The following is a 14,796-nucleotide window of genomic DNA, read 5'->3' as shown; positions in this document are numbered from 1 at the left end:
TACCCCCTTACTATGATACTTTCTGTATTTAACCAGACAATGCAACAATTCTATTAGTCAAGGAGGATCAGAGTTATGTCTCCTCATTCAACACTCAAGGAAACTAGTTTGACTTTAGCCATTCTTATAACCAATTTGACAGCATTTGGAAAAACAGATTATTTGTATTTAAAAATCACTTCTTACATTAATACTTACAAGATATTTGAGGTTTTTTTCTTTTTTGAAAAAGAGATTGACAAATAGAATCTTTTTCTCTGGTTCTGACTGTGATTAAAAGTCATCTAAATGTTAATATTGTCTACTTTCTAGATACAATCATCGGAAAGTTGAGGTAATCTGGTCTGGTTTCATTTATCAATCATGCTTTCATTTTAGTCTCTGTGGAATAATTTTGAATATTTGTGGAGTCATAGAGTTCCATACTTAGCTGTTGGGTATATAAATAGAACACTATCTTAAAAATAATTTGAACTGGGTGACTAATTCAACAGAGAGGTGAAACAACTTCAGCCAAAGTGGATTCTGCTGCCTTACAGAGGCAGTGACAAGTTTCCCCACCTCATTGCTGGTCACCCCACTTTTCTTTTGCACAGTTTCCTACAACTGGGCCCTGGACCATTCTCTTGAAGGCCCAACACCACTTCTATTTCTCAACTAATCCACACCCGAGGCAGGAAGGTGTGAATAGTTCTGCGCCTCTTGTATTATAGCACAATTCAGAATGAAGGGGGTGAGAGGAGGTGCTGAGTGACAGCAGGGCCCCAAGGGGAAACCAGCCAGCTTCCTTCAGTAGTAACTACTCCCTGGACTCACCACTTTTCCTCCCAATGTTGGAGAATTCTCTGGAGTAGATTTTGGCTCACTCTATCCAGGCCATGTTCTCTGCCCTCTGGATGAGGTATTTGTTATAGTTGTTGGGACCTAGTAAATCCAAGGATAATTGGTTAGAGCCAGGCATCCCATTGGATGGTTCCCAACTGATGACTGAACAATCTCATGAAGTAAGAACTTCCCTCTCCTTTTTACATTTGCAAAATCAAGGTCAGTAAGTATAGGTACTTGGCAAGGCTCTATAACAAGTAAGTAAAAGTTGAAATTCAAATCCAGGGCCACATGGAGCCAAGCCAATACCATTAACTATTGGGTTGGCCAAAAAGTTCATTCAGGTTTTTCCATAAGAAGTTATGGAAAAATTCAAACGGCCTTTATGATCAACCCAATATTAAGATGTGTTGACTTCCATCAGGAGTTTTGGGTTTTCTTTCCTTCCTAACACTACTTTTTTTTTTTTTTTTTAAGATTCAGGAGTTAAAATGTATGGGCCATATAAGCATGAGTTTGCCTTATTAGCATTGTATCTTGGCCAGGGTAGGGTAGAGGTTTTGTTTGTTTGATTGCTTTTGTTTTTTTAATATTTCCAAAGCCCTTGGTTCAGTGCTGTGCACAATTGGTCCACAGTAGTGGCTGACGAAATACCCATGCAGCCATGTTTCATAAACACAGAGGTAGCAGAGATAATGGAACCCAGCTCAGACTCTGCCCCAGACTCTGGTTCCATTGGCAAAATCACATCCTTGACAGCACATCAGTATCTGTGGACATGGCTATGCCTGTACCTATTGTATACAAATAGTGGTTCAACCAACAACTGCCCTTCCTAGGCTGACGTTTAGCCCTATAATAAACATTTCTTTTTTAGAACTGGCTCTTAATTCCTGCATCCCTTGGTTTATTGCTAGTTTCTTGAGAAAATAATCTGTCGACATTTCTGCAGTCACAGGATGATGACTCAGGCCAGGGATCCAGGCCATTTTCTGGGCAGTAGCTGGACTTCTGGCCCCATCCTGTTAGGACCCGAGCCAGCACGCCACAGCGAGGTGCTCCTTCTACCTCCCTGTCACCCATGCCAGCCCTTCTGCTCCTTTCTTCCTGCCCACTCTTGCCTCTGTGGTTGCCAGAGTAACGATGAAAATATTACTCCACATGCTCTAGGAACAAAATGTCAGGGCACTTTACTATTGTTTTAATTTAAAAACTTAAGTGTTTAATATAACTCCAGCCTGGAAGAAATTCTCTTACTGGCAGACAGCCCCCTTGGAAAAGGAGAGCTACAAATGCAGTATGAAGAGCTCACGGACTCAGGCTTGTTAAGAGAGCCTAAACCTCTGTCTAGCAATGACATTGTCTTAACTTCTCCCTTGCTTCTGTTTCCTCTTTTATTCCTTCCTTTAAATCAGTTTTGCTTATTGTATTGTTTCTCTCACTCTCCCCCTCCCTCCCCTACATTTTTTGCTTATTAGTTATACCTCCATTTTATTATTATTACTTTTTATATACTTATTAATTTTTGCTCTAAGATTGAAAAAAATGCATCTTTAATTTATCACAGTTCAAACCTTCAAATGCCTGCCTGCTAAGTTGCTTCAGTTGTGTCTGACTCTTTGCAACCCATGGACTGTAGCTTGCCAGGCTCCTCTGTCCTTGGGATTCTCCAGCCAAGAGTACTGGAGTGGGTTACTGTGCCCTCTTCCAGGGGATCTTCCTGACCCAGGGATTGAACACACATCTTTTATGTCTCCTGTATTGGCAGGCAGGTTCTTTACCACTAGCACCACCTGGGAAGCACAAACCTTCAAATAGTATCCTAGCATTTGGCACTTAGGATAAGAACCATGTAGCAGTAACTTCCATCCTTCCCTCCCCCACCCTGCCCCCAGTCATCCTTTATTTTTGTCAAACATTTTACATCACATTGTAACATATTATAAACTCCACAATACCTTGTTCTTATTTTTGCTTTAAACAGTCAACTATCACTTAAAGCAATTCAAAAATGAGAAAAATGAGAAAAAATATTTATTACCCAAAAAATCAGATCATGTTACTTCCTTGCTTGAGACCTTTCAACAGTTTCCTATTGCCCTTGGAATTAAATCCAAAATCCAACATGTCTCACAACTTAAATTTAATTAGGGGAAGGGAACACGTTTCAGTATCCAGGCCCATTTCATGTGGTTCTCAAGACATGGTAGCTAGTTTCATTATTAACTTAATTTCTCTCTGTGTAATTTATATGCCCCAAAGAGGAGTAATTAACCTAAATGAGTACCTAGCAAAAAAAAAAAAAAAAAAAAAACAACCCAAAAAACTCCCTTCCTTCCTTCTTCCCTTTTATTATTCTTTACTGTTTCCCAACCCCCACCCCTTATCTTCCAGAAAAAAACAAACAAAAAAAAACCCACTCTGCCACCTATTCATGTAGGATTTTTGTTGAAAAATATGATCTTTTGGACTTGTGATATATCTCATTTGTCTTGTGTTTTTAATAAGGTGCTTTGGAAAAGGTAGAGATTTTCTGCAAGTCATTTGCTCTTTTTTTTCCCCAGGCTGCTTTCTTCACTGTCAGTGCTGTATTTTCTGGTGGGAGGGATTGGTTTGTTCCTGTCTTCAGAACACTGAATTTAATTGTGTTGTGATTGCTGTTGCGCAGAGCTAGTCAGTACCCGTTTCTCTTACCAGTTCAGTGAACAGCCCAATATCTTTCCTTTCCTTGTGGGCTCTGAAATGACTGCTTCTTATCCCAAACCCCATCTACCCCTGCTCTAGAGGAGGCAGTCCACCGGTCCATTTGTGGGCTATTGAAGTTCTCCACTGATACTTACTGACCTAGTTTGCCATTTCCCCAGGGTTTTCCCTGTTCAGTCTGGAGGTTGCCCTCCTGGGTTTGGGTTTACCCCTTCATGGTGCTGTGTCTCTGTCCCTGTCCTTCTCTGTCTGTCCAGCCTTTCCACCTACCCACTGAATTGTAAGAGCACAAACATCTTCAACCTGCATGGCCAGATCCTCCTTCCAAACAGTACCCTACCCCCCACCCCCCATAATATCCATTCCAGGAGAGTTCTTTGTTTCCTTAGTTGCTCATTCATTTCTTCTTTCAATAGATGTCCGTTGACTTCCTCCTGTGTGCCAGGTCTTGGGGGAACTGGGATGCTTCCAGTACAAAGAAGTAGATACCTCTCAATAACCTGTTGGCCTTTCAGGGGTTATCACTGATGTTCTAACCTGGTTCTGCCTCTTCTAATTATGAGAACAGGGCTAGGTTCCCACCTCTCCCATTATTGATGATGCTATGCGGTAAGGATCTACTGCTCAATGGTTTTGCAACTCTCATGTCAGTTGTTGTATTGGTCCTGCTTGATCTGTTTGGACTGCTGGTTTCCCCAAATACTTTCTGCCCACTGGGACTTAGGCTACTTAATCAGCACATTTTATTAAATACCAAACATTTCGTTCTCCCAGAAGCTCAGATAGAGATTACATATAGAGTAGAGCAAAGGTTCCTCATGCCATTTCAGAATTTTTACTTAAAGGCTTCAATTGTGTATTATTGTTTGATAATTTGTCCCCTTTGTCTTCTCTATTCTCTCTCTCTTTTTAATCAATATCTTCTTTGCTGAAGTATAGTTGGCTTATAATGCTGTGTTAATTTCTACTGTATGGCAAAGTGATTCAGTTATACATTGCATGCATATGTGTTCAGTCACTCAGCCCTATCCAACTCTTTGCTACCCTATGGACTGTAGCCCAATAGGCTCCTCTGTCCATGGGATTCTCCAGGCAAGAATATTGGAGCAGGTTGCCATTTTCTCCTCCAGGGGATCTTCCCAATCCAGGGATCAAACCCATGTCTCCTCTGTCTTCTGCATTGGCAGGTGGATTCTTTACCACTGAACCACGAGGGAAGCTATACATGCATAGATATTATATAATATATATGTACATATATATTATGTGTATATATTATATAATATATATGTGCATATATATTATATATATACTTTCTTTTTTAGATTATTTTACATTATTATTTATCACAGGATATTGGAAACAGTTCTTTGGATACAGTTCTTTGTGCTATTCAGTAGGACCTTGTTGTTTATCTCTCTCTTTGTAAAACTATTTTGAACAAGATGCTTAATCTCTTGAATCGAAATTTCATCTTTCCTATTTTCTTTTTTTTAATTTATTTTATTAATTTTATTTTTGTTGTTTTCTTTTGCTTCTGTTTTTTTTAATTTTTATTTTTAATTGAAGGATAATTGCTTTATAATATTGTGCTGATTTCTGCCATACATCAATATGAATCAGCCATAGGTATACCTATGCCCCCTCTCTCTTGAATCTCCCTCTCATTTCCCACCCCATCCCACTCCTTTATGTTGTCGCAGAGCACCAAATTTGAGCTTCCTCCATCATACAGCAAATTCCCACTGGCTATCTATTTTACATATGGTAATGTATGTGTTTCAGTTCTATTCTCTCAAATCGTCCCATTTCTCTCCTATTTTCTATCTCTGTCTTTGTTCTACTTCTAGGAAATCTCATTTTCACTTGCAACATTGCTACTGAAATTTTTATTTTGGTAAACATTTTGAATTTCTAAGAACTGTTTTTTTGTTGTTGTTGTTGTTATTCTGTTCCTTCTTTATTCTTTTCTTTGTCAAGTGTGGATAATGATACTGGAGCTAGAATTTCTAAGAACTCTTGCTTGTTTTCTTGTTATTCTTTTTGCAGAGGTACCTGTTCTTGTTTTAGGAGTGCAACATTTTATTTCTGGGGTGATGTTTATTGTTGCTGTCATTGTCATTATTTGCACCCTGTATTTTCTTTCATTTTTGAAGTCCTTTTTTGCTGTTTATTCTAGTTGTGGCTTTGCTAAAATATCTACTTATCTGTAGCTTTGAATTCTTATTTAGGATTAAGAGATTGGGCAATTTAGGGTCCATGCTCAAGTTTCTGTGACACAGAGGCCCCAAAACTTCAATTGCCTAAATAAAATAGAAATTTTCTCTCTCATAGGCATACTGGAAGTGAGTGCTTCCAGCTGATTGATGGCTCTTCTCTTCTTTGGCATTAGAGTCCAGCCAAAGGTGATGGTGGTGGTTATTGCCAAGGATTGGGGGTGGTGCAGTGGAGAGAGGAGACAGAGAATGGAGAGGATCAACACATAAACAAAAGTTCCAGCAGAAGAGAGAGGAGAAAATGAGTGAGGTTGGTAGCAACTGGAAGCATAGGTAGGGAGATCATCAGCCACAACCAGCCAGCTGAAGTCTTGGGCAGAGCTCCCATGCCAGAGTAGAGCCTGAAAAACATGAGGCACAATATCAGTCTAGAAAGAGACAAGGAAGGAGTCAGAATAGGATTCAGAAACAGGCCCCAAGCTGCTGAGCCCAGAATGACCTAGAACCTTAGTGACTGGAGGTTTGCTCCAGACTCTGAGGCCATAGCTGCCGAGTGCTTCTTGTCTTAGGCTTGTGATGGACTGAATGTTTGCTTTCCTCTCCAAGTTCATGTGCTGAAATCCTAACCCTCAATGTGATGGCATTAGGAGGAGGGTCCTTTAAGTGATGATTAAGTCATGAGGGTGGTGCCCTCTTAGACAGGATTAGTGCCCTTTAAAGAGACTCCAGAGAGCTTCCTCTTTCTTGCCACTATCTGAGGACACAGTGAGAAGGCAGCCATATGCAAACCAGGAAGAGGGCACTCAGAGATATGGGATCTGCTGGTACCTTGGCCTTGAACTTCCAGCATCCATAAATGTGAGAAACAAGTGTTTGCTATTTAAGCATCCCATCTATGGTGTTTTTGTGATAGCAGCATGAACCAACCAAGACAGACTGATTTAGGGAAGCAGTGAAGGGACCAGCATCCATTTGGTGTTAAATGATTCCTGCTATGAGGCTGTAATTCCCTAAATAATAAGCTGATGTTTTTACTGCTGCTCATTGTTGGAAACAAGGATTTTTTTTTTCTGTCTAAAGATATTTTATACTAAACAGATTAAGATTGATGAGCAAATAATTAAAATGCATTTTTATGATATGCAAATTGGATTAGTATAGACTGAAAAAGAAATAAAAATTGAAGCCAGAGCAAGAAGACTGGACATTTTTGCATATGCTTTATTAAGAACAAAAGAGTAATTTACATACTTGGAAATAGAAGAATGGAAAATGAAAACAACTTAACTAAGCAAAATACTTTCTAGTACATGGAATATAAATGAGAATCTTACAAGAATGAAAGTGAGGCAGTTTACCAGGAGAAACATGCAGAATGCTGGAAGTTAGTAGGTAAAATGAGAAAACTAAAGCAAAGTTCCTATAGGAAAATTGAAAGACTAAATATCTTAGTAATTAGATATATAAACAAAAGCATTTTTACTTATTAGGTAAATTGCATGGAATTCTCCAGGCCAGAATACTGGAGTCAGTAGTCATTCCCTTCTGTAGGGGATCTTCCCAACCCAGGGATTGAACCCAGGTCTCCCACATTGCAGGCAGATTCTTTACCAGCTGAGCCACTAGGGAAGCCCAAGAATACTGGAGTGGGTAGCCTATCCCTTCTTCAGCAGATCTTCCTTACCTAGGAATTGAACCAGGGTCTCCTTGTAGGTGGTTTCTTTACCAACTGAGCTATCAGGGAACTCCCTTAACAATTGTTTAATTTCTATTTATTTATTTATTTTTGGCCATGTGGCATGTGGGATCTTAGTTCCCCAACCAGGGATCAAACCCAGTCCCCCTGCATCAGAAAGCAGAGTCTTAATCACTGGACCATCAAGAAAGTCCCAATTTATTAGATAAATTTTAAATGATACCTATAGGACAGAAGTATTAAAAAAGAACCCTATCAACTTGTCTATCCATCTGTGTTTCTGTATTAGAACAGTACTGTGTGGTTTTACTTTGGAGGTATAAATTGAATCTAAAGTAAGGAAAAAATCTGAGTCATATGTATTCACAAGTTTGGTTATTTACAGCTTAAAGTACTGAGTAAGCATTGGTTCCATGTTAAAGAATCTGTGGAGAAGTTTGGACATTAACAAAAATAATGTCACACATTTATGAAAAGAATAATCTAGATGTCTTTAGACTGATAAATACAACTTCCCTAACTGGAAAGAGGGTGGAAGGAAATAATTGTGAAACTATTTTATAAATATTTTAATAAGAGCAATAGTAAACAGCACAGCTTTGTAAAGAACAAATCCTGTCAAACTAAAATTATCTTCTCCTAGGACAGAATGGGAGAAGGCAATGGCATCCCACTCCAGTACTCTTGCCTGAAAAATCCCATGAACGGAGGAGCCTGGTAGGCTGCAGCCCATGGGGTCGCAAAGAGTCGGACACGACTGAGCGACTTCACTTTCACTTTTCACTTTCATGTATTGGAGAAGGAAATGGCAACCCACTCCAGTGTTCGTGCCTGGAGGATCCCAGGGACGGGGGAGCCTGGTGGGCTGCAGTCTATGGGGTCGCACAGAGTCGGACATGACTGACGTGACTTAGCAGCAGCAGCAGCAGTACAGAATGACCAGTCTGTTGAGTTGAGGGGGAGGAAATAGATATTAGTTATCATGACTTCAGCAAGGATTCTGATTTCTGCTTGGGAAGCAAATACATAAGATAATTTCAGGTAGTGATAACCAGCTACAAAGGAAATAAAGCAGAAGAATGAGGAAAGAAGTGATGGGGGTGATGGCTGGTGCCTTAGAAATGGTCATCAGGGTGATTCTTGAAGAAGATGCTTGAGCTGAGATCTGAATAGTGATGAGTAGCCAGTCATGTATCAATCCAGGAGAGAGTGCCCCATGGAGGGAGCAGCTAGTGGTGACCTTGGCCTGTCTGATGGGTGGAGAGAAGGCTAGTGGGGTTGAAATGCATTGAATAAAGAGGAGGGTAAGTATGATGAGAGGAGCCAGAAAGGACAGAGAATACTGGACCTGAGGATATGTGACAAAGGGTATGGATTTTCTTTATGGGCTAAGGGAAAAGGGCTGAGGGGTTTGGGGCAGGGGGATGACATAGTCCAATTTTTGTTTGTGAAAGATTCCATGGCTGTGGTACTGGGTGGAGTAGAGTGAGCAAGAGGGGAAGCAGAGAGGCTGTTGACATAGAGGAGAGGGTGGAGACGTGGCCAAAGATGCCTCCAGTGGGCATTGTTAGGAGCACCAAATCTGGAATATCTTTAGAGGTAGGACTTGTCAATGGATAATATGTAGAGAATAAGGAAGAAGAGTTGATCCAAGGATGATGCCTGGGTCTTTGGACTGATCAGCTGAGAACCGTAAACTGAAATGGGAGAAGTCTTAAGAAGGACAAGTTTGGGAAAGAAATTTGGGAGTTGCCGTCTCTGTGTGGGAGGCACTGAATTTGTTAGCCTGCTATCCATCCATATGGAGGGATTGAGTAGTTGTGTGTGCTCAGTTGCTCAGTAGTGTCTGACTCTTTGTGACCCCATGGTCTGTAGACTGCCAGGCTCCTTTGTCCATGGGATTTTCCAGGCAAGAATACTAGAGCAGGTTGCCATTTCCTATTCCAGGGGATCTTCCCAACCGAAGGATCAAACTTGCAGTCCCTTGCATCTCCTGCATTGGCAGGCAGATTCTTTTCCATCGTGTCACCTAATTGAGTAGGTAGTTGGATATAATTTCAGAATTTAGGCAGAGAGGTTGGCATTGGAGAGAAACCACTGAGAAATCACAGCACAGAGACGATATTGAGATGACTTCCTTGGCATCCTCACAATTTCTCTATGAGGTAGTTAGACATATAACAGTAGATAAGTGGCAGGTATGTTGTGGTCCAGGTGTGACAGGCATGTGTGTAGAACCTAGAGTCCAGGATGGACAACAGCAATGAGGAGAACAGATCACATCAATTAAGAAGGATCCCAGGGCCAATCTCTGTCCCTTTAGCATAGCCTTACCAGATTTAGCAAGTAAAAATATTGCATGGTACATAAGTTATACTAACAAATTTATTCTTTGTTTATCTAAAGTTCACATTTCACCAGATAGCCTGTATTTTGTCTGATAACCCTACTTCAACATCTGCAAAAAATCAAAAACTTCCATATATTTTCCTTTTTTCTCTATTCCATATGCCCCACAATTATAGCTCTATGTTTAGCATGTTGGGTTATAATTGATTTAAACCCCCTTTTCCTGTTAAGCTTTGTGTGCTTCCTGAAGGCAAGGCTGTGATCGTACATCTTTGTGCAACTGTTACATTGAAAGGCCAGAGCTGACTAGACACCCATGGAAAGCAACTTTATTCTTTTTTCTCACTCTCTTTAAAACTATTTAAAGGCTTGCTTTGGGCCCGTTTCCATGAATGAAATCTTGACCCCATAATTTAGAGGACTCTCCTGTCCCTTTCAGTTGCAGGAGAGTGTTGGTCCGATGCTAGAATGTGTAGTCCGGTGTGACAGGCATGACCTTCAACGTCATTAAAAAGTTTCCTCTCTCCAGGAGCTTGGGGACATCTGGCTGAGAAGCCTCAAGCTGATGGACCATGAGGTTAGCTTCTCATTTCTCTACTTCTGTCCTCTCCTTCTCTCCCCTTCTCCCCACAGGCAGCCTACCCCCCTCCAGGTTGGAGGTGGTTGCTGAGGAAGAAGAGTAGGGAGGATGGAGCTGAGTTACTTGCACTTGGCAGCTCCTTAAAGGACGCTCCCTCCTCCCCTCCCCGCTCTCCAACCCCCACCCCGCTCCCTCCTCCGCTCCCCGCTCCCCACCCTCCACCCCGCTCCCTCCTCCCCTCCCCGCTCTCCACCCCCTCCCACTCTCCACCCCCAACGCCGCTCTCCACCCCCCACTCCGCTCTCCACCCCCATCCCCGATCTCCACCCCCTACCCCGCTCCCTCCTCCCCTCCACACTCTCCACCCACCTCCCCGCTCTCTGGCCTCCTTGTGCTGGGCAGGAAGGCCTCCCTGTTGGTCAAGCTCCTCTATTTTATTTCAGGTTTATTTTTTTGTTGAAGTATAGTTAATTTCAACCAAAAAAAGAAAAATAAACTTTTTGTTGAAGTATAGTTAATTTTGGGCTTTTCTGGTGGCTCAGATAGTAAAGAGTCTGCCTGCAATGTGGGAGACCAGAATTAGATCCCTGGGTTAGGAAGATCCCCTGGAGAAGGGCATGGCAACCCACTTCGGTATTCTTGCTTGGAGAATCCCCATGGACAGTGGAGCCTGGCAGGCTACAGTCCATGGGGCTGCAAGGAGTTGCGCATAACTGAGCCACGAAGCACACATATAGTTAATTTACAATTTCATGTTAGTTTCAGGTGTACAGCACAGTGATTTAGTTACATGTATTACAATCTATTCTTTTTTCAGGTTCTTTTTCCTTATAGGTTATTACAAGACACTGAGTATAGTTCCCTGTTTTATATAGTAGGTCCTTATTGATTATCTAGTTTATATATACTAGTGTGTATATGTTAATCCCAAACTCCTCATTTATCCTTTCCCCACTTCTTCCCCTTTGTAACAATAAGTTTGTTGTTTTCTATGTCTGTGAGTCTACTTCTGTTTTGTAAATAAGTTCATTTGTATCCTTTTTAAAAAAAAATAGACCCTACATAGAAGTGATATAATGTATTTCTCTGTCTGGCTTCATTTTGTGTGATAATATCTAGGTCTATCCATGTTGCTGCAAATGGCATAATTTCACTCTTTTTGTGGCTGAGTAATACTCCACTGTGTATACAACAACAAAAATTATATATATGTATATTTATATGGTGGTGGTGGCTTAGTCACTAAGTTGTATCTGACTCTTGTGACCTCATGGACTGTAGCCTGCAAGGCTCCTCTATCCATACGATTATCCAGGCAAGAACACTGGAGTGGGTTGCCATTTCCTTCTCCAGGGGATCTTCCTGATCCAGGAACCAGGATCTCCTGCATTGCAGGCAGATTCTTTACCGACTGAGCTATGAGAGAAACCCGTGCTGTGCTTACTCGCTCAGTCGTCTCTGACTCTTTGTAACTCCATGGCTGTAGCCCTCCAGGCACCTCTGTCTATTGGGATTCTCCAGGCAAGAATATTGGAGTGGGTTGACATGCTCTCCTCCAGGGGATCTTCCCAACCCATGAATTGAACTCTGGTCTCCCGCATTATAGGCAGATTCTTTATTGTCTGAACCACCAAGGAAGCCTATTTTCTCCAAATATATGCCCAGGAGTGCAATTGCAGGATCGTGTGGTAACTATTTTTAGTTTTTTAAGGAACCTCCATACAGTTTTCCATAGTGGCTGTGCCAACTTACATTCCCATCAGCAGAGTAGAAAGATTCCTTTTTCTCCATACCCTCCCTGGCATTTATTATTTGTAGCCTTTTTGATGATGGCCATTTTGACTGGGGTGAGGTGATACCTCACTGTAGTGTTGATTTGCATTTCTCCAGGCTCCTTTAATACAGGATGCTAAGTTGCAGGAAAATAGACCTGTGGTCTTCAGATAGGCAGTTACCTGCTTGTGTGGCTGTGTCTCCCCCAGGGAAAGTCTCTCACTATTTGCCTTTCTCATGCAGGAATCAGACAGGAATCTCCAGGGAACCTATTTCACACTTTCTGAGCAGTATCTTCTAGCCTCTGGCATGAGACGAGATGGCTTGAGATGAGAGGAATGCCCTTGTCTTTCCTGCCTGCCTCTCTTCCCTCACACTGGGTGGGTAGGTTCAGAAATAGGACAGCCCTCCAGTTTTCTCCAAAGAAATTGTCTCTCCCTTAGCTCCTTAAATCTCTACCCTTTTATATCCTTTAGGACTAAGGGCTTCAAAATCAGTTTCGAGCACCTTCCTCTGCAATTCCTATGTAGATGTTCTAGAATTTCTCTTGAAATGTAGGAGTCTTTGCCACTTCTTTTGTTGATTTTGGCTCTGGTGCCTTAGTGGAAGCTGAGATAAAAAAGTATCTTACCATGTTTTGTTTTATCTGTGTTTTTAGAACCTAGCTCAGTGCCTGGTATATGGTAGGCACTTGATAACTGGTTTTTGAGCAATTTAATTATAAACAAGAAACTACAGTAAGATTTTTCCTATGTTCCTTAATCATGAGGATCACTGTTCTTCCTATACCCATCCCCTCTACAAACCTGGATGATACCTCTTCATTATTCAGTTTACAAGTTATTTCTTACTTATTGCCATTGTTGGTTTATCTCCTCAACACCCTCCATCCTAAGTACCTGACACAGCATGGAGTAAGCTCCAGAAAGGTTGGCACTGCCTGGTTCACTCTGTTTTCTGAGAAGAGAGCCCAGTGCCTGGCAGTAAGTAATAATGAATGAATGCATGAGTGAGTGAGTGAATGAGTGAGTCAATGAATGGATGGATTGGCACCAGAGTACCAGTTGTAAAGTGCTTCCCTGATAGCTCAGTTGATAAAGAATCTGCCTGTAATGCAGGAGACCCTGGTTCGATTCCTGGGTCGGGAAGATCCCCTAGAGAAGGGGAAGACTACCCACTCCAGTATCCTGGCCTGGAGAAGTCCATGGACTGTACAGTCCTTGGGGTCGCAAAGAGTCGGACACAACTGAGCGACTTTCACTAACCATTTGTAAAACCTCCTAGGTTGGGCTTCAGGGGTTGGTCTCCTTCAGCCCTCTTTAGAGCACACCTCAAGGGGAGGTGCCTTTTCTGGCAACTTCATCCTTCATGGCTGAATTAAGCTCCTGTTAGGAGCTTCCCTGGCAGTCCAGTGGTTGAAACTCTGTGCTCCCAATGCAGAGGGCACAGGTTTGATCTGTGGTTGGGAAACTAAGATCCCAAGTGCCACAAGGTGCAAAAAGAAAAAAAACCTCCTTTTAATGGGTCAGTATAGCTGCTACCTGAAGTGTAAGTATAGAATTGTGCCCAAGTATCACATCACAGAGGTTGACAAATCATTTTGGTCATGATGTATCTAGCTCCTTTTCTTAAACTCACATTCTTTAGTCCATCAACTTTAGAAATTTCACTGTGTTCATGATATCCAGTGACAAAATAAAAAACATATGCTTGTATCATAACACCATATTTAATACGTATCCAGTTAAGCACTGTAGAAGTCAGTATTAAAATGCTCCTGAATTTGACACTCTTCCAAAAGTATTACGATGTTGGATGTGTGTATAACCTACTCTTTTCTCACCAACACTTCCATCCCAGACAAGCCGATCTCTTATGTTCAGATCAAATTGAAGCTAGAATATGGTATTAATTTGTGGTAAAAAAAATCCAATACATTGTATGTAAAATACATTCAGTAGGTGTGACAGGAAAAATATGAATAAACTGGTGATGAAAATAGGGAAGTCTATTTTAGTAAATTCCAGAAGATTTTTAGGCTTTTGAGAATCACCTAAAGTAATTTCTATTTGAGGGATTAAGCAAATGATAACCTGATTTGATGACATAAAATATATTTCTTTCCTTAAGGAATTATAGACATTCTTGAGACCACCCTCTTAACCATAAAATTGTATGAAAAAGTGAAAGTGAAAGTCACTCAGTGGTGTCCAACTCTTTGTGGCCCCATGGACCATACAGTCTATGGAATTCTTCAGGCCAGAATACTGGAGTGGGTAGCCTTTCCCTTCTCCAGGGGATCTTCCCAACCCAGGGATCAAACCCTAGTCTCCCGCATTGCAGGCAGATTCTTTACCAGTTGAGCCACAAGGGAAGCCCAAGAAGATTGGAGTGGGTAGCATATCCCTTCTCCAGTGGATCTTCCTGACCCAGGAATCGAACTGGGGTCTCTTGCATTGCAGGAGGATTCTTTGTATAGAAAGTGAAGTGAAGTTGTTCAGTCGTGTCCGACTCTTTGCGACCCCTTGGACTGTAGCCCACCAGGCTCCTCCGTCCATGGGATTCTCCAGGCAAGAATACTGGAGTGTGTTGCCATTTCCTTCTCCAGGGGATCTTCCCAACCCAGGGATCGAACCCAGGTCTCCCGCATTGCA

At 41.6% G+C, this 14,796-nt stretch overlaps 1 protein-coding gene across 3 annotated transcripts in view; it reads left to right on the top strand.

Annotated features, from left to right (window-relative positions):
* MTR (5-methyltetrahydrofolate-homocysteine methyltransferase) overlaps nt 1-14,796 on the top strand; it is a 246,445-nt gene that overhangs the window by 231,200 nt on the left and 449 nt on the right. The gene's annotated exons all lie outside the window — the stretch shown is intronic.

This window comes from Giraffa tippelskirchi, chromosome 2 (assembly GCF_054371585.1).
Source record: "Giraffa tippelskirchi isolate mGirTip1 chromosome 2, T2T-mGirTip1v1.2.pri, whole genome shotgun sequence".
Classification (NCBI taxonomy): domain Eukaryota; kingdom Metazoa; phylum Chordata; class Mammalia; order Artiodactyla; family Giraffidae; genus Giraffa; species Giraffa tippelskirchi.
The sequence above is the reverse complement of the archived record's forward strand: the minus strand, read 5'-3'. Positions and strand labels throughout refer to the sequence as shown.